General features: G+C 41.5%; 1 protein-coding gene across 3 annotated transcripts in view; it reads left to right on the forward strand.

Moving 5' to 3' along the window:
- Positions 1 to 22543, forward strand: part of LOC126253107 (protein pigeon) — a 486240-nt gene that overhangs the window by 20552 nt on the left and 443145 nt on the right. The window lies entirely within an intron of this gene.

Here is a 22543-nt window from a genome sequence, read left to right on the forward strand (position 1 = left end):
CTCATGAAAAGCCACATTAACTTAGTTAGCATGTGCGGAGTTCCTCCAGACTAGTGCAGCATACTCTGCAGCACTCCGCACATGGTGTCTGGCAGTTTGCAGACAAGATCGTTACTGGTGGATACCTTCTGTTTGGTGCCTACACAGTGTTGTTTGTAGATTATGCCTCAATTCAGTTTTAACCCTAGGTATTGGGAGTGGACACAATATGTTCTTTCCAGATGATGTTCATCTTTCTTCTTGCTTCTGTATTGCATAGGTGGGAAACACACACTTTAATTTTTTCTGAATTGTGCTTCAAATGCTTGTCGTCATAATAGATACAAAGTTCTTCATGAGCAGGTCTCCTCATGGATTCAACTTCTTCAAATGTTGCTTCCTGAACAGTAACTACTATGCGTAGATGAAGTACCAGATTCCTGTGTTGAGTAGCTGATCATTGGTATATTCATATCTAATACTGGAACCAGCTCACTTTCCTGAGAAGGCCGTTCTGCATTCTCTCTCTCTCTCTCTCTCTCTCTCTCTCTTTCTCTTTCTCTTTCTCCCTCCCTCCACTCCCCTCCCCTCCTCCCTCTCTCCTGGCTGTTCTCAAACGGCTGTGTCTTTGTGTGGTAGCAGATCAGTGAATGCTGCCGATGTGACGTGAAGCTGTACATCCCGCCACCCATGAGGTGCTTTTGGTGCTTGTGTTTTGTGCATATGTTTTCCTGTGGTCAAGTCTCTCCACACTCATATAATTTCCCAGCTTATAAGAAACAAAAGAAGATCCAAGAGTAAAAGTCCCTGGATCAACTATCTTATGCTGTGGTTCACCAGAAATACAACAGACTCCACCCAGTGTCGATTTCTTCTACTTTTACCTCTGTTACATCCTCTCCGCCTCCTACCTCCTTACCCCATCCCTGTCCCATCTGACTTCCCCCCCCCCCTTTGGTTCCCATGCCCTCCCCTCTGGGTGCTGCTCCTTGCTCCTCCTCCCTGACAGAAAAAGCACTCCAAAGTCACTTGCTATATTTTGGTTCTGGACCTTGTGAAATCCTACTCTCCCTCTGTGCCCTGCCGCCCCTCAACCTCCAAAAGAGAAGAAAAAGAAACATCAGTTCCAGGACAAGCACCCCCCCCCCCCACCCCCACCCCCGCCCGCCCTTGCTGTCTGCCCCTTCACAACCTGAATCTGACATCTTATTTGTGGATGTCAGCCCATCCTCGTCAGTGATGACTGCTGACCCAGTGACATGACCTCCCCTCAGCTTCTTTATGTCTAACATGGACTCTCGCCACACAATAATCCAGTGAAATTGTAACTGATATTACCTCACCTACTGTAAATACCCACAACTTGTTTTCTCTTATTCTGTATCCTGTCTTGCTGTTCAAGAAATGCACTTCCATGGTGACCACTCTTCAACACTTCATGGGTATCGGGCATTCTGTCGGAACCGTGCCGGCCCCAGGATAGTGTCTGGAGTGGTCTGCACTTTAGTTTGCACTGATGTCATTAGTAACTGGATCCCCTATCGTACCAACCTGGAAGCAATAGTGGTACGAGTGTGAATGACCCCAGCAATCACCATTTGCAGTATCTCCCTCCCTTCCGGCAGGTCACTTCCTTATGTTGCCCTGCCTACCTTAATACAGGAACTGCTGCCCCCATGCTTCCTTCTCAGAGACTTCAATGCACATCACCCCGTTTGGGAGAGCACCACTTCAACGTGTAGGGATCTTCTAATTGACCAACTTATTACAGATTTTGATTTGTGTCTCCTCAACGACGGTTCCCCTACCCACTTCAGTGCCACTCGTGGCACCTTTTCTGCTATTGATCTCACAATCTCTTCCCCTGCTCCTGTGGCTTTTCTAGATTGGTCACCCTATGATGATCTTCTTGACAGTGACCACTTTCTGGTGATTCTGTCATTCCCCTGCCGCCACCAGGCAGACAGACACCCACGTTGGGCATTCCACAGAGCCAACTGGCCTTTATATATGTCCGCAGTGCACTTTGACACCTCTCTCTCAGATTGCATTGATGCAGTCATGCAAGACACATCCGCCACTCTTCTTCATATCGCTGGCACTGCTATCCCCTTATCCACAGGTCCCCCTCATCACCGTCCAGTACTGTGGTGGTCCAAGAACATAGCAGTTGCTATCCAGGACTGACAACAGAAGCTACAACGATTTCAACACCACCCTTCACAGACCAACCTTATAGCTTTTAAGCATCTCCTTGCTAAGGCTCTCTATCTTATTACACAGAGCAAAAAGGAATGCTAGTAGTGCTATGTTTCCTCCCTGGGGATGTATGCCTCTTCATCGCAGACTTGGTCCTAGCTCTGCAGTCTTTTGGGCTGCCAGCGACAATCAACTGTCCAGGGTCTTATCCTACAGAGTGCTCTGCATACTGATCCATCGGTCATTGCAGAATACTTTGCAACACACTTTGCGACAACATCGACTTCCACTTCCTGTTCTGTCAACTTTCTCTGGCAGAAACAATGAGTTGGAACAAACCCCTCTCTGTTTCAATCCCCATCAAGCCGAATCCTATAATGAACCCTTCACTGAATGGGAATTCTTGCAGGCACTTACCTCTTCAAATGACATGACACCAGGTCTGGATTTCATCCACAACCAGATGATCCAATCTTTTTATGCTACCCAGAGGCAATATCTCCACACGGTCTTCAACTATGTGTGGCTTACAGGTGCCTTCGCAGGCTTTTACTAACCGCTGGCACCTTGTCGCATTTTTCTTTAACCTACATAAGGCACACGACACGGCATGGCACCGTCACATTTTAGTACCCTCCATGACTGGGGCTTTTGCGGCCCCCTACAGATTTTATCCATGAGTTTGTATCCCACCAGCTCTTCTGGGTTTGAGTTGGCACTCCGTGCAGCACCCCTCGGATCCAGAAGGACGGTATTCCAAAGGGTTCTGAGTTAAGTGTCACATTGTTCTTCACCACCATTTTTTTTTTTCTCAGGGCTCCCACCACAGTGTCTAATATCTACCTACTCAACGAGTAGCTTGCAGGCTATAGACCGATGCTACTCTTGTCACTCTTTGGTCTCTGCTATCCATGACCTTCTCTCTGCCCTTGGCCATGCCACCTGCACCATTGACTTCTTCTGCATCCCAAGTCATATGGGCATCCCATGGAATGAACTGGCTGACCATTTGGCCAGAAAAGTAGATACTTATCCCCATTCCCTTCCGTAATAAACTCCACACAGTCAAGGAGACTACTGCAGTTTGGCACTCTTCCTCCCACTCATCTCAGGACTCTTGTCTTCTGCCGTTTATGCATCAATCGTACTAGGCTTACCCACTGTTTTCTCTTGCATAACAAGCCACCCACACAATGTGGCTGTGGAGCCAGACTGACGGTACCCCATATAATGGTGGAATGTCCCCTTCTTTTGGCCCTTTGTACTAAGTACCACCTTCCAGATTCCTTATCTTTAATATCAGCAGACAATTAACAGATAGTTGAACAAGTCCTGGGTTTCCTCTGTGAAAGTTGTTTTTATTTTCAGTTATAAGATTTTGCTTTACTCCTGGAGCAGTGGCTGGGGATTGTGTTCAGGGCCTCTCTTAGTGTTCTCTAGATCTGGGACCCTGATCACTGCCACATGCAAAGACTGCTCTTTTATCCCTCTGCTTTTCCAGTTTTTAGATTTGGCCTATCCTTTTATGCCTTCTGCTTTGTGTGTTTTAACTTCCTCTGTTTATACTTAGACTTAGTTTGACCCCTGTGACTGAATCCGCCCACTTTTAGTGTGCTCACTATCTTATGCAAGTAACTTTTGAATCACGGGACTGATGACCTTGCTATTTACGGTAGTCCCATAACCTCCCTCAGTCAATCAATCTCTCTCTCTCTCTCTCTCTCTCTCTCTCTCTCTCTCTCTCTCTCTCTCTCTCTCTCCCTCCCTCCCTCCCTCTGTCTGTCTGTCTGTCTGTCTGTCTGTCTCTCTGCCCCCCTGCCCCCACCCCTCTCTCTCTCCCTTTCCATTTTGTCATGTAGAATGACACTGAATAAACTGCGTCAGTCAGTAGTTCTTTGTCGTGTACAGTAAGCTGAATGCATTGTATGACTAAAGGTCCACTAAGTCTGTTGGTAGTGGAAACCCCGTGTTTACAAGTTGTAGCCCAAGGCCCACATAAACAGTTGCAGTGTTTAGAGACCATAGGTAGAAGTTAGCCAAGTAACAATAACTGAGGAAGAGACTCCCACTGGGCAATGTTATAGTTGCTCGCTGTGGGAATTAACACGACAAGCTTGTGACATTGACTGTGTTTCTGCTACAGATGTTCTCGCCGGATGTGAGTGATGTCACATATTGATACATCTTGCATGTCCAGCGGGTTTACTAGAATCATCACAGAGGCTGTGATAATGTGGTATAGACTTGCCTGTTTGACACACTCTGTCATGTGTTGGAAACGAGCTTCATGTCTGAAGGAAATTTCTCTCTGATCAGTGATTTGAATTTTACAGTGGTTGTTGATATCCCCAGGACTTATGCCGTCCATAAGTATAAGTGTGGTATATTCTGTTGGAAACTTTGGATTATGCGTGCTGGGTTTTATCATTAGCGCTCAGCATTTTCATTGCAGTTCTTCAGCATCAGTTAATTGCACCAAATTATTAATCTAGTACTGGGGCTGTGTGAATATTAAGTAGGGCTTCAACCATATTATTTGAACACATGGTGGTCTTTATTATATTATGAACATATATGTACATTCCTCTCACACGCCTTTGAATCATCATCTTTCACCTAGCTTATTGCAGGGTACACTTTTGTTTAATCTGCAATGATTGCTTTAACTGAATTCTAACATTGTACTAGTATGATAGGTGCTGCTGCATCCATTTATTATTATTATTATTATTATTATTATTTAGAGAATTCATATTATTCAGCTCTTGTTTCACATCTCCATTCCTGTCAGCTTAAGTAAAGTGCTGTTGTCTGCATCAAGTTAATTTCAACTGTTGCTAGATTTATCATTTTTCTTTTGAACTGGTGCCCCAGTTTTTAAGACTTGGTCATAAAATTTTATCAAAGTTTTCTGATGTTATTCTTTGCTGACTAGTGTACTGTACTACAAATTTTTCTCAGACAATATGTGCAATTAATATATATAATAACATAATAAAGTTAATCAATGTTCAATCAGTGATAACCAACAATAAAGAAATGTAAAGAAAAGCGATATTTACCTGTAAAGCTGCCTGATGTGTGGGGCTTAAACATACGCAACACAGAGATGTAACAAGCTTTTGAGCTACTAATATTTTTCTAATTTAAGTACACAGAGAACCATGTAGATACCCAAATGCACATTCTTTTGGATGTAATGACACTGATTATTAATGAGCAATTGCTTAAGGCGGTGGTGGCGGCGGCGGCGGCGGCGGCGACGATGACAGTGGTGACGGTGACGTCAACGTCAACATGTGCAGGATAAGGATTGGATGGGGACATATTATAGATGTGAGACTTATGGCTCTATACAAGGTTTGGACAGGGAAGGAGTGTTGTGGAAAATGACAGAAAGGGAAAAAAAGAATGAGGGTGTGAGATTTTGGGATGGGAGCTGTCCAGCAGGTTTAAGCCTGGTGTATTGCAGAACATCCATACATTGCATACATCCGTACGTTAGGGGAACTGGTGTTGTGAAACAAAATGGGGGAGAATCAAATAGTGTGGTTACTGGAGAAGCAGTATTGTTGATGTATTTAGCAGCTGAGTGGTTGAATTTGCAGTTAGCCATAATTTGAAGGTGACGTTTCATGCTGTTAGGTTGCTGGTGAGTTATGTTACTCACATAGAATGCTGCACAGTAATTGCAACACAGCTGATACATTACACAGTTGATTTCACATGTTGCCCCATCTTCTATAGGATCAGAACTGCCTGTAACTGAACTGTAGCAGAACATTGTGGGTGGACACACAGGATTGTGTGATGCATTATTGGAAGTAAGCTTGCTGCAGGACTGGACCAGAATGTTGTGTAAGTTGAGCAGATGGCAGAATACCACTGTGGTGATGAGGGTAAAATTTTAGGTAGTATCTCACACCACAGGGTAAGACAAACTTGTTTCTGTACTATAGTTGGAATACGAACAATGGTACAGTTTAGGCTTGTTCTGTGCACCTACGTCATGCATTCTCTGAAAGCCAGTGAGTATTCAGTAATTTCGTGAATGCTCTGCTGTTGATACCATAGCTAATGCGAGTATTAAACCTGATCGTAGCGAGTTGTTTAGTGAATTTCTACTACGTTGTTGGGAAGATGGCGGTGGTAAGTGATAAATTCTAAAGAAGCAAGCGAGAGACATAAATTTACGGGATATACAGTTTCCTCAAGTGGAAAGTATGCGCATGCACGTAGTGCAACTGTCATTTAGAATTGTCAACAATGCAATTCCCATCTGTGCCTCAACATGCGCGAACTGCCATCGTTCATGAATCAGACTACAACTGTGCAGGTTAGTGTCAGTAAAGAGTTTCACAAGGTCTTCAGCATATTTGTTTTAATTTTTGCTTCCCATTGTGGTAGATGTGGCACCCACAAGTGCCTTCCCTGTCAGAACTTCCCATCACATGACGACCACTTCTTGCCTCATACATCTTATCCCCAAGTTGCCACCCAACTTTAATTCCCCCATTTCTGTCAGCCTGAGCAGCCACTCATAAACTGTGTTTGTACAGGGAGGTTGTCTTTCCTAATTTTTGTTTATTGTTTTCATCCAACAATTTCCAATATTGTACTCGTATAAATAATATTTTTATTTTAAATACAGGTGTTCATTTCTTAAGCAGAATAACACTTTTCCAACAAAACTGGTACTAGTAGTGATTTGAATCAGAATTAAATTTGTTTGGTTCTAGAGCCAAGAGTTCATGAGATATCATCATTACATTCTCAAAAGTGTTTATCTCCATCATTAGAACCACCAATAGTGTGGTATATGTACCTTCCATTGCTGTGTATTGTTTTGCCAGGTGAGTTTACAACTGTAGCAGTAATGGTAGTACATACTTCTGTTTGTGCAATTAATGGCTGTTGCACATTGCCCAGTGTTTGAATCTGAGCAGCCGTTACCTGCACATTTAATTGATGTGTTTTGCCTGATCTGATTTAGTCAGTATGTCTGTGCAAGCAACACCCTTTACTTTCCTCCTCAGTAAAATTCTAGTGATATTAGACTTGTATAACAGGCTGGACATTTTACACATCCTCCTTGCCCAGTGCAACATGACAGGAAGACAATATGTAGAAAATCTCACACTGTGATGTGAGCAACCTACATGTTTTTACCTTATTGTGTGTTCGAATAAATGTGGACCACGCTGTGTGAGGAAGTTGATTTTTTTGTGAACCATCTATGAGTAACAGTTTTGAAAAATGATTCCTTGCTTTTTGTACCATTTCATGATTTCTGATGTTTCATCTCACAAAATCAGGCTGTTAGACATAGATACCATTAATTAAAATTGGACTTTTATTATCTGATTGCATATAAACATAAATAATTTATTTAATGATATGAATATAATAGAGGGAAACATTCCACATGGGAAAAATATATCTAAAAACAAAGATGATGTGACTTACCGAACGAAAGTGCTGGCAGGTTGATAGACACACAAACAAACACAAACATACACACGAAATTCAAGCTTTCGCAACAAACGGTTGCTTCGTCAGGAAAGAGGGAAGGAGAGGGAAAGACGAAAGGATGTGGGTTTTAAGGGAGAGGGTAAGAAGTCATTCCAATCCCGGGAGCGGAAAGACTTACCTTAGGGGGAGAAAAGGACAGGTATACACTCGCACACATGTGGATATGTGTATGTGTATGTGTCCTTTCATCTTTCCCTCTCCTTCCCTCTTTCCTGATGAAGCAACCGTTTGTTGCGAAAGCTTGAATTTCGTGTGTATGTTTGTGTTTGTGTGTCTATCGACCTACCAGCACTTTCGTTCGGTAAGTCACATCATCTTTGTTTTTACACGATCAAAGGCAGAGCTACATGTGAAAGCACCCACGTGATTTACCAACTGATCTGCCTACACTGTGATGCATTCTATGTGGGAATGACCAGCAACAAACTGTCCATTCACATGAATGGACACAGGCAGACAGTGTTTGTTGGTAATGAGGATCACCCTGTGGCTAAACATGCCTTGGTGCACGGCCAGCACATCTTGGCAGAGTGTTACACCGTCTGGGTTATCTGGATACTTCCCACCAACACCAACCCATCCGAACTCCGGAGATGGGAACTTGCTCTTCAATATATCCTCTCTTCCCGTTACCCACCAGGCCTCAATCTCCGCTAATTTCAAGTTGCCGCCACTCATACCTCACCTGTCATTCAACATCATCTTTGCCTCTTCACTTCCGCCTCGACTGACATCTCTGCCCAAACTCTTTGTCTTTAAATATGTCTGCTTGTGTCTGTATATGTGTGGATGGATATATGTGTGTGTGTGTGTGTGTGCGAGTGTATACCTGTCCTTTTTTCCCCCTAAGGTAAGTCTTTCCGCTCCCGGGAAAAATTTAGTAAGACACGCTTTCGTTCGGTAAGTCACATCATCTTTGTTTTTAGATACATCTTTGTTTTTAGATATACATAATTTATTTAATGCATAGGAAGCTCATCAGTAACAAGTAATATAACTGAGACACATAAACACATCATTGAGAAACTGTCAACTAATTGAAGATGGCCATCACAAGTTTATTGCATTACTCTGAAAGCGTGTGGAAGATTTTGGTGCAATGTGAATGATTTAAAAGTAATGGTAAGAACTCATCAAATAGTGAATGTGTTGAGCTGTTGAAGGGTGCAAAATCGAGACAGAACTTTGCTAGCTGTCAGACGAATCCTTGTACCTGTGCGCATACACACAACAGATACATTGTGCCCACTGAATACCGTGTGCAGTGACTACAGTTCCTCAGCTCAACTGGTGTGAGGGATTGTCGATTGGAGTGAACAAAAGGGGGAAAGGATACCCTATGATCATTTAAAAATTCTGTGACTCAGTAATATCATTTTTGTACGAGGGTGGAATGGAATTTTCTTTTTGACAAGTTTAGTTGCATACTGTGCAAGTTTTAAGTTTTATTGTAACAGTAGTGGAAATTCCTGGATGGAACACTTCATAAAATAAAATAAAAGGCAACCATTCACTTATAGTTGACTGATGGGTACAGCAAAGAAACATGTAACAGAAAACAGTATTCACATTAGCTTTTGAGTTCTTGCTTTTTTTCTATTAAAAGTACACACACTTACAAACACGCCTGATATAAACACACACAGTTGCAGTGAAGCTGGTTATTGATTACTGACTATTGAAAGCAATTGCCTGGGCTGATGGAGGTTGGGAAGAACTAGTTAAGGACGCACAAGGCAAGGAGAGGGTATTGGCATATAGTGGGGCAGGTCGTTTTACAGATGATTTGATGGCTGCACAACAAGATGAAAGCAGTTCAGAGGGTAGAGGATGTAAGAGATGCAGTGTGTGGGGGAGGAGGGTGCAGGGGGGGGGGGGGGGGGGAAGGTTGAGAGAGAGAGAGAACATCTGTGAGTGGTGGGGGGGGGGGAGGGGGGAGGAGGAGTACACAGTCACACAGGAGGACACAGTCTGGAAAGTGAAGGAGTAATGTGAACAGAAGAGAGAAGGAGAAAGATACGGTGAGGCAGTGGAAAACAGGTTAGCAGAGATTTTGGCCAAGGGGTTGCCATAGTACAGGATATGCTGGAGAGATGATTCCCACGTCCTTAGTTCAAAGAAACTGGTGCTGGAAAGGAGCACCCATATGGTCCGCATAGTGAAGCAGCTGTCGAATTCATTTGTTTTTTGTTGTGCAGCATGTTCGGTAGTTGAATGGTCAAGTTCGTGGCTTGCCACAGTTTGGTAATGGACATTCTTGCAAGTAGATAGTTAGTTACTTGTCATGCCTACATGGAATGCCATGCAGTAATTGCAGTATAGCTAATATGTAACATGGTTGCTTTCACACATGGCCCTACATTTTATTGAATAGGAAATTCATGTGACTGGACTGTGGATGGAGATGGAGATGGTGGGTGGGTGTACGGGTCAGGTCTTGATCATGGGTAAACCACAAGGGAATGATCCATGGGGTGCAGGACTAGAATAGTGGGGTACAAGGAATTTCTCTCGGTTGGATGTTGTTGTTGTTGTGGTCTTCAGTCCTGAGACTGGTTTGATGCAGCTCTCCATGCTACTCTATCCTGTGCAAGCTTCTTCATCTCCCAGTACCTACTGCAACCTACATCCTTCTGAATCTGCTTAGTGTATTGATCTCTTGGTCTCCCTCTACGATTTTTACTCTCCACGCTGCCCTCCAATGCTAAATTTGTGATCCCTTGATGCCTCAAAACATGTCCTACCAACCGATCCCTTCTTCTAGTCAAGTTGTGCCACAAACTTCTCTTCTCCCCAATCCTATTCAATACCTCCTCATTAGTTACGTGATCTACCCACCTTATCTTCCGCATTCTTCTGTAGCACCACATTTCAAAAGCTTCTATTCTCTTCTTGTCCAAACTGGTTATCGCCCATGTTTCACTTCCATACATGGCTACACTCCATACAAATACTTTCAGAAACGACTTCCTGACACTTAAATCTATACTCGATGTTAACAAATTTCTCTTCTTCAGAAACGATTTCCTTGCCATTGCCAGTCTACATTTTATATCCTCTCTACTTCGACCATCATCAGTTATTTTACTCCCTAAATAGCAAAACTCCTTTACTACTTTAAGTGTCTCATTTCCTAATCTAATCCCCTCAGCATCACCCGATTTAATTTGACTACATTCCATTATCCTCATTTCGCTTTTGTTGATGTTCATCTTATATCCTCCTTTCAAGACACTGTCCATTCTGTTTAACTGCTCTTCCAAGTCCTTTGCTGTCTCTGACAGAATTACAATGTCATCGGCGAACCTCAAAGTTTTTACTTCTTCTCCATGAATTTTAATACCTACTCCGAATTTTTCTTTTGTTTCCTTTACTGCTTGCTCAATATACAGATTGAATAACATCGGGGAGAGGCTACAACCCTGTCTCACTCCTTTCCCAACCACTGCTTCCCTTTCATGCCCCTCGACTCTTATAACTGCCATCTGGTTTCTGTACAAATTGTAAATAGCCTTTCGCTCCCTGTATTTTACCCCTGCCACCTTTAGAATGTGAAAGAGAGTATTCCAGTCAACATTGTCAAAAGCTTTCTCTAAGTCTACAAATGCTAGAAACGTAGGTTTGCCTTTTCTTAATCTTTCTTCTAAGATAAGTCGTAAGGTTAGTATTGCCTCACATGTTCCAACATTTCTACGGAATCCAAACTGATCTTCCCCGAGGTCCGCTTCTACCAGTTTTTCCATTCGTCTGTAAAGAATTCGTGTTAGTATTTTGCAGCTGTGACTTATTAAACTGATAGTTTGGTAATTTTCACATCTGTCAACACCTGCTTTCTTTGGGATTGGAATTATTATATTCTTCTTGAAGTCTGAGGGTATTGCACCTGTCTCATACATCTTGCTCACCAGATGGTAGAGTTTTGTCAGGACCGGCTCTCCCAAGGCCGTCAGTAGTTCTAATGGAATGTTGTCTACTCCCGGGGCCTTGTTTCGACTCAGGTCTTTCAGTGCTCTGTCAAACTCTTCACGCAGTATCATATCTCCCATTTCATCTTCATCTACATCCTCTTCCATTTCCGTAATATTGTCCTCAAGTACATCGCCCTTGTATAAACCCTCTATATACTCCTTCCACCTTTCTGCCTTCCCTTCTTTGCTTAGAACTGGGTTGCCATCTGAGCTCTTGATATTCATACAAGTGGTTCTCTTCTCTCCAAAGGTCTCTTTAATTTTCCTGTAGGCAATATCTATCTTACCCATAGTGAGACAAGCCTCTACATCCTTACATTTGTCCTCTAGCCATCCCTGCTTAGCCATTTTGCACTTTCTGTCGATGTCATTTTTGAGACGTTTGTATTCCCTTTTGCCTGCTAGGTTGGATAGGTGATGGAATACTATTTTTGGGTGATGCAAGTAGGATATCCCTGTTTTTGGAGGTAGTCGAATCCCTGGGGAAGGATGTAGTTGAGCTTTCCAAGGTCAGGGTGATGAGAGGACTGCTAGTTGGTGGCTGGTTAACAGATTTACTGGTGTCCGAGGAGGACATATCATTGGAGATATGTTTATGGATAAGTGTGATAGGATGTTGCCAGTTAGTGAAGACTCTAGTTAGGTTATCGGTATATTTTGACAACTCCTGTTTTCCACAATAATTGCGGCATCCGTCCTTGTCTCAGGCAGCCTTCCTTACTGTGCCCACACCTTAATCAGCCCAGGCAATTGTTTTCAATAATCAGTAACCAGTCTTGCAGTGGGAATGTGTGTACTCTTACTTAAAAAAAAAAAAAGAAGAAGAGAGTGAGAGCTTGAAAGCTAGAGTGAACAATGTTTTTTGTTATTTGTTTCTATGCTCCACACATCAGTCCCATGTAGGTGAGTAATTTTTATTATAAATATTCATAGCCCTGCACTAATGAGACTGGGAATACAGTTTTAATATATGAGGGGGAAACATACGATTTTAATTTCTCCTAGTGTTATATACATGTTGGAAATAGTAGCTTGGAAATAATGCTGAATTATTATGTACAAATGTAAATACAAATAATAATTAAAATATTTAGACCAATAAACTGTGGCCAGCATGAATCCCTTGGATTAATATTAAACATATTTCTAAATATAATTCTTTTGTAGTAATAAGTTTATATATGCTACCTGCATTTCCCCAAAAGATAATTCCATATTTTACTACAGACTCAAAACAACAGTGATAACAGTTTGTCTTGTGTCTTACATCATACACTCCTGGAAATTGAAATAATAACACCGTGAATTCATTGTCCCAGGAAGGGGAAACTTTATTGACACAATCCTGGGGCCAGATACATCACATGATCACACTGACAGAACCACAGGCACATAGACACAGGCAACAGAGCATGCACAATGTCGGCACTAGTACAGTGTATATCCACCTTTCGCAGCAATGCAGGCTGCTATTCTCCCATGGAGACGATCGTAGAGATGCTGGATGTAGTCCTGTGGAACGGCTTGCCATGCCATTTCCACCTGGCGCCTCAGTTGGACCAGCGTTCGTGCTGGACGTGCAGACCGCGTGAAACGACGCTTCATCCAGTCCCAAACATTCTCAATGGGGGACAGATCCGGAGATCTTGCTGGCCAGGGTAGTTGACTTACACCTTCTAGAGCACGTTGGGTGGCACGGGATACATGCGGACGTGCATTGTCCTGTTGGAACAGCAAGTTCCCTTGCCGGTCTAGGAATGGTAGAACGATGGGTTCGATGACGGTTTGGATGTACCGTGCACTATTCAGTGTCCCCTCGACGATCACCAGTGGTGTACGGCCAGTGTAGGAGATCGCTCCCCACACCATGATGCCGGGTGTTGGCCCTGTGTGCCTCGGTCGTATGCAGTCCTGATTGTGGCGCTCACCTGCACGGCGCCAAACACGCATACACCATCATTGGCACCAAGGCAGAAGCGACTCTCATCGCTGAAGACGACATGTCTCCATTCGTCCCTCCATTCACGCCTGTCGCGACACCACAGGAGGCGGGCTGCACGATGTTGGGGCGTGAGCATAATGATGCTGTCACTTTAATTACTGGCACCAGCATTCTGCAGCAATCTCCATTATGATTTGCATCACCTCTTCTGTTGTTTACTTGTAAAAAAAAAGGTATTATTGTGTTTAAGAAATGGACACATGGCACTATAAACATTTTTTCTTCTTTACCAGTGTCACTGTATTCATTATCTTTGAGCTGCTGTGTACTACTTGTGTGAAAATAGCATATAGGTTGCATATCCCTTTTAAAAAATGTTCATAGTGTTAGTTTTAGATGATTCACCTTCTGAATTAAATCAAGAGTTTCATTCTGATGCGGTAGTTTTGATTATAGCTCCTGTCACATCCTACGAGGTGCATTCAAGTTCTAGGGGCTCCGATTTTTTTTTTTCTCCGGACTGGAAAGAGATAGAAACATGCGCATTGTTTTAAAATGAGGCCGCGTTCATTGTCAATACGTCCCAGAGATGGCAGCACCGTACGGCAGATTGAATTTTACTGCCAGCGGCGAGAATGAGAACTGTTTTAAATACTTAAAATGGCGATGTTTTCCTTACTTGAACAGTGTGCAATCATTCGTTTTCTGAATTTGCGTTGTGTGAAACCAATTTAAATTCAGCTACAGTTGAAGGAGACATGTGGTGATGGAGTTATGGATGTGTCGAAAGTGCGTTCGTGGGTGCGACAGTTTAATGAAGGCAGAACATCGTGTGACAACAAACCGAAACAACCTCGGGCTCGCACAAGCCGGTCTGACGACATGATCGAGAAAGTGGGGAGAATTGTTTTGGGGGATCGCCGAATGACTGTTGAACAGATCACCTCCGGAGTTGGCATTTCTGTGGGTTCTGTGCACACAATCCTGCATGATGACGTGAAAATTCGAAAAGTGTCATCCAGGTGGGTGCCACGAATGCTGACGGACGACCACATGGCTGCCCGTGTGGCATGTTGCCAAGCAATGTTGACGCGCAACGACAGCATGAATGGGACTTTCTTTTCGTCGGTTGTGACAATGGATGAGACGTGGATGCCATTTTTCAATCCAGAAGCAAAGCGCCAGTCAGCTCAATGTAAGCACACAGATTCACCGCCACCAAAAAAATTTCGGGTAACCGCCAGTGCTGAAAAAATGATGGTGTCCATGTTCTGGGACAGCGAGGGCGTAATCCTTACCCATTGCATTCCGAAGAGCACTACGGTAACAGGTGCATCCTACGAAAATGTTTTGAAGAACAAATTCCTTCCTGCACTGCAACAAAAACGTCCGGGAAGGGCTGCGCATGTGCTGTTTCACCAAGACAATGCACCTGCACATCGAGCTAACGTTACGCATCAGTTTCTTCGTGATAACAACTTTGAAGTGATTCCTCATGCTCCCTACTCACCTGACGTGGCTCCTAGTGACTTTTGGCTTTTTCCAACAATGAAAGACACTCTCCGTGGCCACACATTCATCAGCCGTGCTGCTATTGCCTCAGCAATTTTCTAGTGGTCAAAACAGACTCCTAAAGAAGCCTTCGCCGCTGCCATGGAATCATGGCGTCAGTGTTGTGAAAAATGTGTACGTCTGCAGGGCGATTACGTCGAGAAGTAACGCCAGTTTCATCGATTTCGGTTGAGTAGTTAATTAGAAAAAAAATCGGAGGCCTTAGAACTTGAATGCACCTCGTAGATTATTCAAGAGTGACACTGCTTGGAGATGATTGTTTGTGGAAATCTTCATTATATTTATATGCACTCTGTTACTTTCTCAGTCTGTTTTGACATCTTCATATTGTATTTCTTATACAGTAGCTAACAGTCAATAAGAGTGCCATTTTAAGGTTATTTCTACTTTTCTGTCATTAATAATTTGGTGACCAACAAATTGTATCTATTCAGAGTTAATTTAATGTCCTGTTATATCGTAACTTAGTTCCGTTATGTGAGAATATCATCATTATAAATATTTAGTAATGTGTGAGAAATTCTAAAAATCTTGTCTTTGATAATTTCTTGCTAATGATGTGTAGCAAGTTTTATTTTAATGTTGTATTTCTATAAATTCTTTTGAGAGACCATATTACTTGTTGTTGTCTCCATAACTTTATATGAGTGGCATCATAATGTTAATATAATAGAGGGAAACATTCCTCGTGGGAAAAATATATCTAAAAATAAATATGTCTGCTTGTGTCTGTATATGTGTGGATGGATATGTGTGTGTGTGCGAGTGTATACCTGTCCTTTTTTCCCCCTAAGGTAAGTCTTTCCGCTCCCGGGATTGGAATGACTCCTTACCCTATCCCTTAAAACCCACATCCTTTCGTCTTTCCCTCTCCTTCCCTCTTTCCTGATGAGGCAACAGTTTGTTGCGAAAGCTTGAATTTTGTGTGTGTGTTTGTGTTTGTTTGTGTGTCTATCGACCTGCCAGCGCTTTCGTTCGGTAAGTCGCATCATAATGTTAGTTATTTTTGTTTGTTTCTAAATGTTGTAACTGTGTGGTATCTCTTAGTGATCTGCCAACCACATTTGTCATAGGCAAGCAGGTGCAGTGATTTAGTCTCCTGCTCGTTTTATACAAGTCATGCTGTGGCCAGCCTTTAGCAAGTGACAAGTTATACATAATTACAATGTTGTGATGGTTAATACTATATCTAGGCACCAATTGAAGTGCAAGTGTGGTATTTTTTAATGTTGTGCTCTCTTATAAAAATCCATGTTTTTTAAAAGAACTATTAGATTTTTGCATAAATGGAAAATCAATTTTTTCTATTTATTTCTTAGATCTGAGGATGGCTGCTAGTGAACTGGTTATCATCTAGTTGTTGTTATATTGCAATTAAGAACAATAACATTTGTACTAGATCGTATTTTGTGCTTTGGAAAACCTCTTCCATTAGTTATAGACCACAACTTCACCCTATTTACTAAGTTACAGTCTAACATGGACAATTCCCTGGTCAGCTATTTCAAATATCATTAAAATTAAACTTTGTGGCTTCATAACAGTGCTCTCATCATAAATACACCATGACATAGTTCTGAGTTAAACCCAGAGACCTCATTTCTCACGCTGAAAACAAAATCCTTGTCTGAGGGACAGCAATGGTTTTTCATTTGGATGCTGTTCAAATTATTTTGCATTGTATAAATCAGTAGATTGTTATATTACCATTAATCCTTCCCCAATACAGTTAACACTAAAACACACTTCTTGCTGGTTACATTTTTGTTGTTTATCAAGTTAAGAAACAAGTACTGTAGTTTATTTCCAAAGTAGTAGTAGCGTCCTGAAAACAGAAACTCATAATTTCTCTTCCTTTTCAAGTTGGCCATCGAGATCTGTAATGCTTTCAAAGTATACTTCTATTACTGCTACTAAGCAGTTAATTGTATGTAAGGTTCTTCATTAAAGCTTCCTGACCTCCTTTTCTAAATTATAATTTTCTTAATGAGCATTCCTTGCATCTTCTGTGAAGCTTTTGTAAAATATTCTTGTATTATTAAGCAGTTACAGCATGACTAAGGATTCATCACACTTAGAATTTCTGTCTTGATGAGGGAGTGTTGAGCTTTAATACAAACTGGAAATCTGAGTCTTTGTAGCACGTAAATTCATATGGAGTAAGCTTTATCAGTGTCAAACATGACAAGTGTTCAGAAGAGACTTGTGGTTGGAGAGACTTTATGTTCTTAACAGAAAAGATTGACAGGCTGCTTAACTTAACCATAAAATTTCAAGTGCATAAATTTTGTTGTGTGACAGTGTTATTGTCATTTAAAAAAATCATTGAATCTACATCTATGTGGTTACTTTGCTACTCATAATAAATCGCCTGACACCTTCAGGCTGTCTCTCTACCATTCAACTCTTGAATGACGTGGGGGAAAAACGAGTACGTAAATTTTTCTGTGTGAGCCCTGAGATTTCTCTTATTTTATCATGATGGTCATTTCTCCCTATGTAGGTGGGTGCCAACAGAATGTTTCCACAATCAGAGCATAAAACTGGTGATTGAAATTTCATGAGGAGCTCCAGTCACAATGAAAATGTCTTTGTTTTAATGATTGTCACTCCAATTCACATATCATGTCTGTGGCACTACCTCGATAAAACAAAACGAGCTCCCTTCTTTGAACTTTTTCAATAACCGTCAGTCCCACCTGATTCGGATCCCATACTACACAGTAATACCCCAGGATAGGACGGACAAGCATGGTGTATTATTAAGCAGTACTTTAGTAGACCTGTTGCACCTTCTTGCTGTTCTGGCAATGAATCGCAGCCTTTGATTTGCTCTAGCCCCAACATTATCTATGTGATTGTTCCAATTTCGGTTATTTGTAATTGTAATCCCTAAGTATTTAGTTTAATTGACAGCCTTCAGATTTGTGTGACTTATTGCATAATCGAAATTTAGTGGATTTCTTTTAGTATTCATGTGGATAACTTCACACGTTTCTTTATTCGGGGTCAATTGCCACTTTTTGCATCATACAGATATCTTATCTAAATCATTTTTCAATTCGTTTTGGTCATCTGGTGATGTTACAAGACGGTAAATGACAGCATCATCTGCAAACAATCTAAGAGGGCTACTCTGACTGCCTCATTGGTCGCTAATATGGATCAGGAACAATTGAGGACCTATAACACTTCCTTGTGGAATGCCGGATATTATTTCTGTTTGGCTCAATGACTTTTGCATCTATTACTATGAACTGTGACCTTTCTGACAGGAAATCACAAATCCAGTCACACAACTGAGGTGATACCCCATAGGCACACAGTTTGGTTAGAAGATGCTTGTGAGGAACGGTGTCGAAAGCCTTCTGGAAATCTAAAAATATGGAATCAGTTTGATATCCCTGTCAATAGCATTCATTCCTTCATGATTATAAAGAGCTAGTCATGTTTAACAAGAATGATATTTTCTGAATACGTGCTGACTGTGTGTCAGTAAATCGCTTTCTTTGAGGTAATTATAATGTTCGAACACAGTATATGTTCCAAAACCCTAATGCAAATCGATGTTAGTGATGTGGGCCTATAATTCAATGGATTACTCCTATTTCCCTTTTTGGGTATTGGTGTGACTTAAGCAATTTTCCAGTCCTTAGATATGGATCTTTCTGTGAGCGAGCAGTTGTATATAGTTGCTAAATATGGAGCTAATGTATCAGCATACTCTGAAAGGAACCTAACCAGTATACAATCTTGACCAGAGGCCTTGCCTTTATTAAGTGATTTAAGCTGCTTTGCTACACTGAAGATATCTACTTCTATGTTTCTCATCTTGGCAGTTGTTCGTGATTGGAATTCAGGAATATTAACTTCGTCTTCTTTGGTGAATGTTTTTCAGAAAACTCTGTTTAATAATTCTGCTTTAGTGGCACTGTCATCAGTGACTTCACCGTTGTTATCGCGCTGTGAAGGTATTGATTGCGTCTTACCGCTGGTGTGCTTTTATTACCAGAATCTCTTTCGGTTTTCTCCCAGATTCTGAGACAGAGTTTTGTTGTGGAAATTATTAATAGCTTCTCACATTGAAGCACGCGCTATATTTCAAACTTCTGCAAAACTTAGTAAATCTTGGGGATTTTGCTTTCTTTTAAATTTGGTGTGCTTTTTTCGTTGGTTCTGCAGCAGTGATCTGACCTGTTTTGTGTACCATGGGGGATCAGTACCATCACTTATTAATTTATGTGGTATATATGTCTCAATTGCTGTCGATACTATCTCTTTGTAATCATTCCACATCTTTTCTACACTTACATAATCAGATCAGGAGAAGTGGAGACTGTCTCTTAAAAAGGCATTAAAGAGCATTTTTATCAGCTTTTTTAAATAAATATACTTTTCATTTATTTTTTATGGTTGTGGGTATTATGATATTCAACCTAGCAGCAACTGCCTTGTGGTTGCCAATCCCTTCATCCATCATGATACTGCCTATTTGTCCAGGATTATTTGTTTCTAAGAGGTCAAGTATGCTTTCGAAACCATCTATACTTGGAGTGGGCTTATGAACTAATTGTTCAAAATAATTTTCTGAGAAAGCATTCACTACAATTTTGGATGATGTTTTATGCTTGATGCAGGCTTTAAACATATATTTTTTCCAGCAAATCGAGGATAGATTGAAGTCACCACCGACTATAATTGTATGAGTGGGGCACCTATTTGAAATGAGACTCAAGTTTTCTTTGAACTGTTCAGCAACTATATCTTCTGAGTCGGGGGATTGGTAAAAGGCTCCAATTAATATTTTGGTGTGATTGTCAAGTATAACCTCTACCCGTACTATTTAACAGGAACTATCTACTTCAATTTCACTACAAAGTAAACTACTTCTGACAGTAACTGTATTTAATCTTCTTTTGAGAATACTGTTAGGTCGTTTGAAAAACTTTTGGCTGGTCTTATTTCCAGCCTTAGCCAACTTTCCATACCTATAACTATTTGAGTTTCAGTGCTTTCTATTAGGGATTGGAGCTCTGATTCTTTCCCAACAGAGCTACGACAATTTACGACTACAATACCTATTGTTGCTACAACTACCTTACTGTGTTTTACCTGCCCCCTTTTAGATGAACACCCTTTCTGTAGTTTCCTGAGACCCTCTAACCTAATAAACCGCGCAGTTCCTTCCACACAGCCCCCGCTACCCGTGTAGCCACTTTTGTGTGTAGTGGACTCCTGATGTATTAAGCAGATCCAGAAACCCACCATCCAATGGTGCAAGTAAAGGAATCTGCAGCCTACATGGTCACAGAACCGCACCAGCCTCTGATTCACACACTCTGCTCCGCTCTGCACCAAAGGACCACAATTAGTTCTATCAATGATGCTGCAGATGGTGGGCTTTACCTTAATCCCACAAGCAAGACTGGCAGTCTGCCAGCCGCCCAAAACCAGAGCAAATCTCCTCTGATCCAAAGCTACATGTCGTTGGTACTGACATGAGCCACCTCTTGCAATTGGCTGGACCTGTACTCTTCAAGGCATCCGGAAGCAGCCTTTCCAATGACTACTCCTGGTATGCACACGGAGTGCACACTGGCTTCCTTCCCCTCCTTGGTAGCCATGTTCTTAAGGGGCCCCATTATGCGTCTAAGGCTGGAGCTCCCTGCTCCCAGCAAACCCACCCTCTGTGAATGCCCTGACTTTGTGGGCTGAGTGGCTTCCTCTGGAACAGGGTGGATGACTGCATCCAGATTAGAGACTTCATCAGCCACAATAAACACCCAAAACCTGTTCGTTAAATGTACCAAGGAGGCCCTATGATTGGCCCCTCGGAAAGTCTTTCGCTGCCTGTCAGACTTTCGAATGATCTGCCACTTGACCACGGGTGAGGGTCACCTCAGTGCAGGCAGTACCCAGGGCGGCCACAGCAGTGGACCATTTGGGGGACACGTGGGATGTATTTGATGCCCCTCACATCCCTACATCCCTGCGTGCGACCCTACGCTACACTGTTATTAAAAATAAAAAATAAACTAGTAACTGCACAGATAACTGAAAATAAGTCATTCCTGTTTGAAGCTCCAAAAAATATATAACAAACCAATGGTGTACTTACCTTATTAGCAGCAGGATCACAACATGCTCTCTCACTGATGGTCTAACCAACACTGAGCTATACCAACCAAAAAAGAATAGTCACCGAAGTTGGAAACAATGCTAGACATTCAACATTTTTGAGTTCAGTTGTATCTGAAAGTAAAAGTAAGTATGATTCAATATTTTCTTTCACATTTATGATTCTTTCATGCATACTAATTGTTTGCTGTTAATAAAAGTATATTTCGACAGATCCCTAACATCATTGTATTCAGCAAATGATCCGAAATATTTTTGCAATAAAACCTGCTTTTGATGTGCTGTTTTCTTTCCAAATTTGAATGGCAAAATGCTGTACCATTACTAGTGAGTGTTATAGAAATTCTGTCATAGAAAATTCCCTCAGCAATAAGCTGTCAACACTGAAAAGTATGGTGTATAAATCTTTCTAACATTAGATCCTAAATACGGTAGTGACTTCGTGTTTTTTGTCTTTGAAGTTCATAAAATCCAGATCTAGACTATTTTTATGATAATCTCCCTCATCAGTGTTTTTACGGTCATACACTTGTTCCATTTATTGATACTGTAGCAGATGTAATATGATATACAAATAAACAATAAATCATACAACAAAAATTAAAAATTTATCTTAAGAATATTGTGTGGCATAACGTTCCATTTCCCAGTACTGCTTCCTGTCTTTGAGTGCATAAACTGTATATTTATTTTAAATTTCAAAGAGATCGGCTGTCTTGCTGGCTGGCCAGTACTTAACTTCAGAAAGTGAAATTCTGAATACTTGCCAAACGAACCACTTAAAACTAGAAAATACTCATCCTACTTTTAGAACTTTGAGGAATTGAATGGAAAAGAGGGTAAATTGAGGAATGTTTGGAAGGAGAGACATTTCACTCAGAACACAGATTGAGAGGGGCATGCCTGTAGTGAGGATGAAGAGAAAGTTGTCATTAAGAATAGATGATAACTGGAAATACTTATAATGAGAAATTTTAAAAGTGAAGCCAACATTGTTCTACACTGATGAACCATATCATTATGACCACTTGCTTAATAGCCTGTAGGCACTTCAGCAGCGATTCTGTGCGGCATGGATGGGCTGGTGATTTGTGGATGTGGAACGTCTTCGATGTGTTCCGACCAGTTCAGCTCAGCAAAATTGATGGCTAAAACATCAGGACGAGTTTAGTATCATGCCTCTCAAACCACTGTAGCACAATTCTGGGTTTGT

Source organism: Schistocerca nitens, chromosome 4 (assembly GCF_023898315.1).
Source record: "Schistocerca nitens isolate TAMUIC-IGC-003100 chromosome 4, iqSchNite1.1, whole genome shotgun sequence".
NCBI lineage: Eukaryota > Metazoa > Arthropoda > Insecta > Orthoptera > Acrididae > Schistocerca > Schistocerca nitens.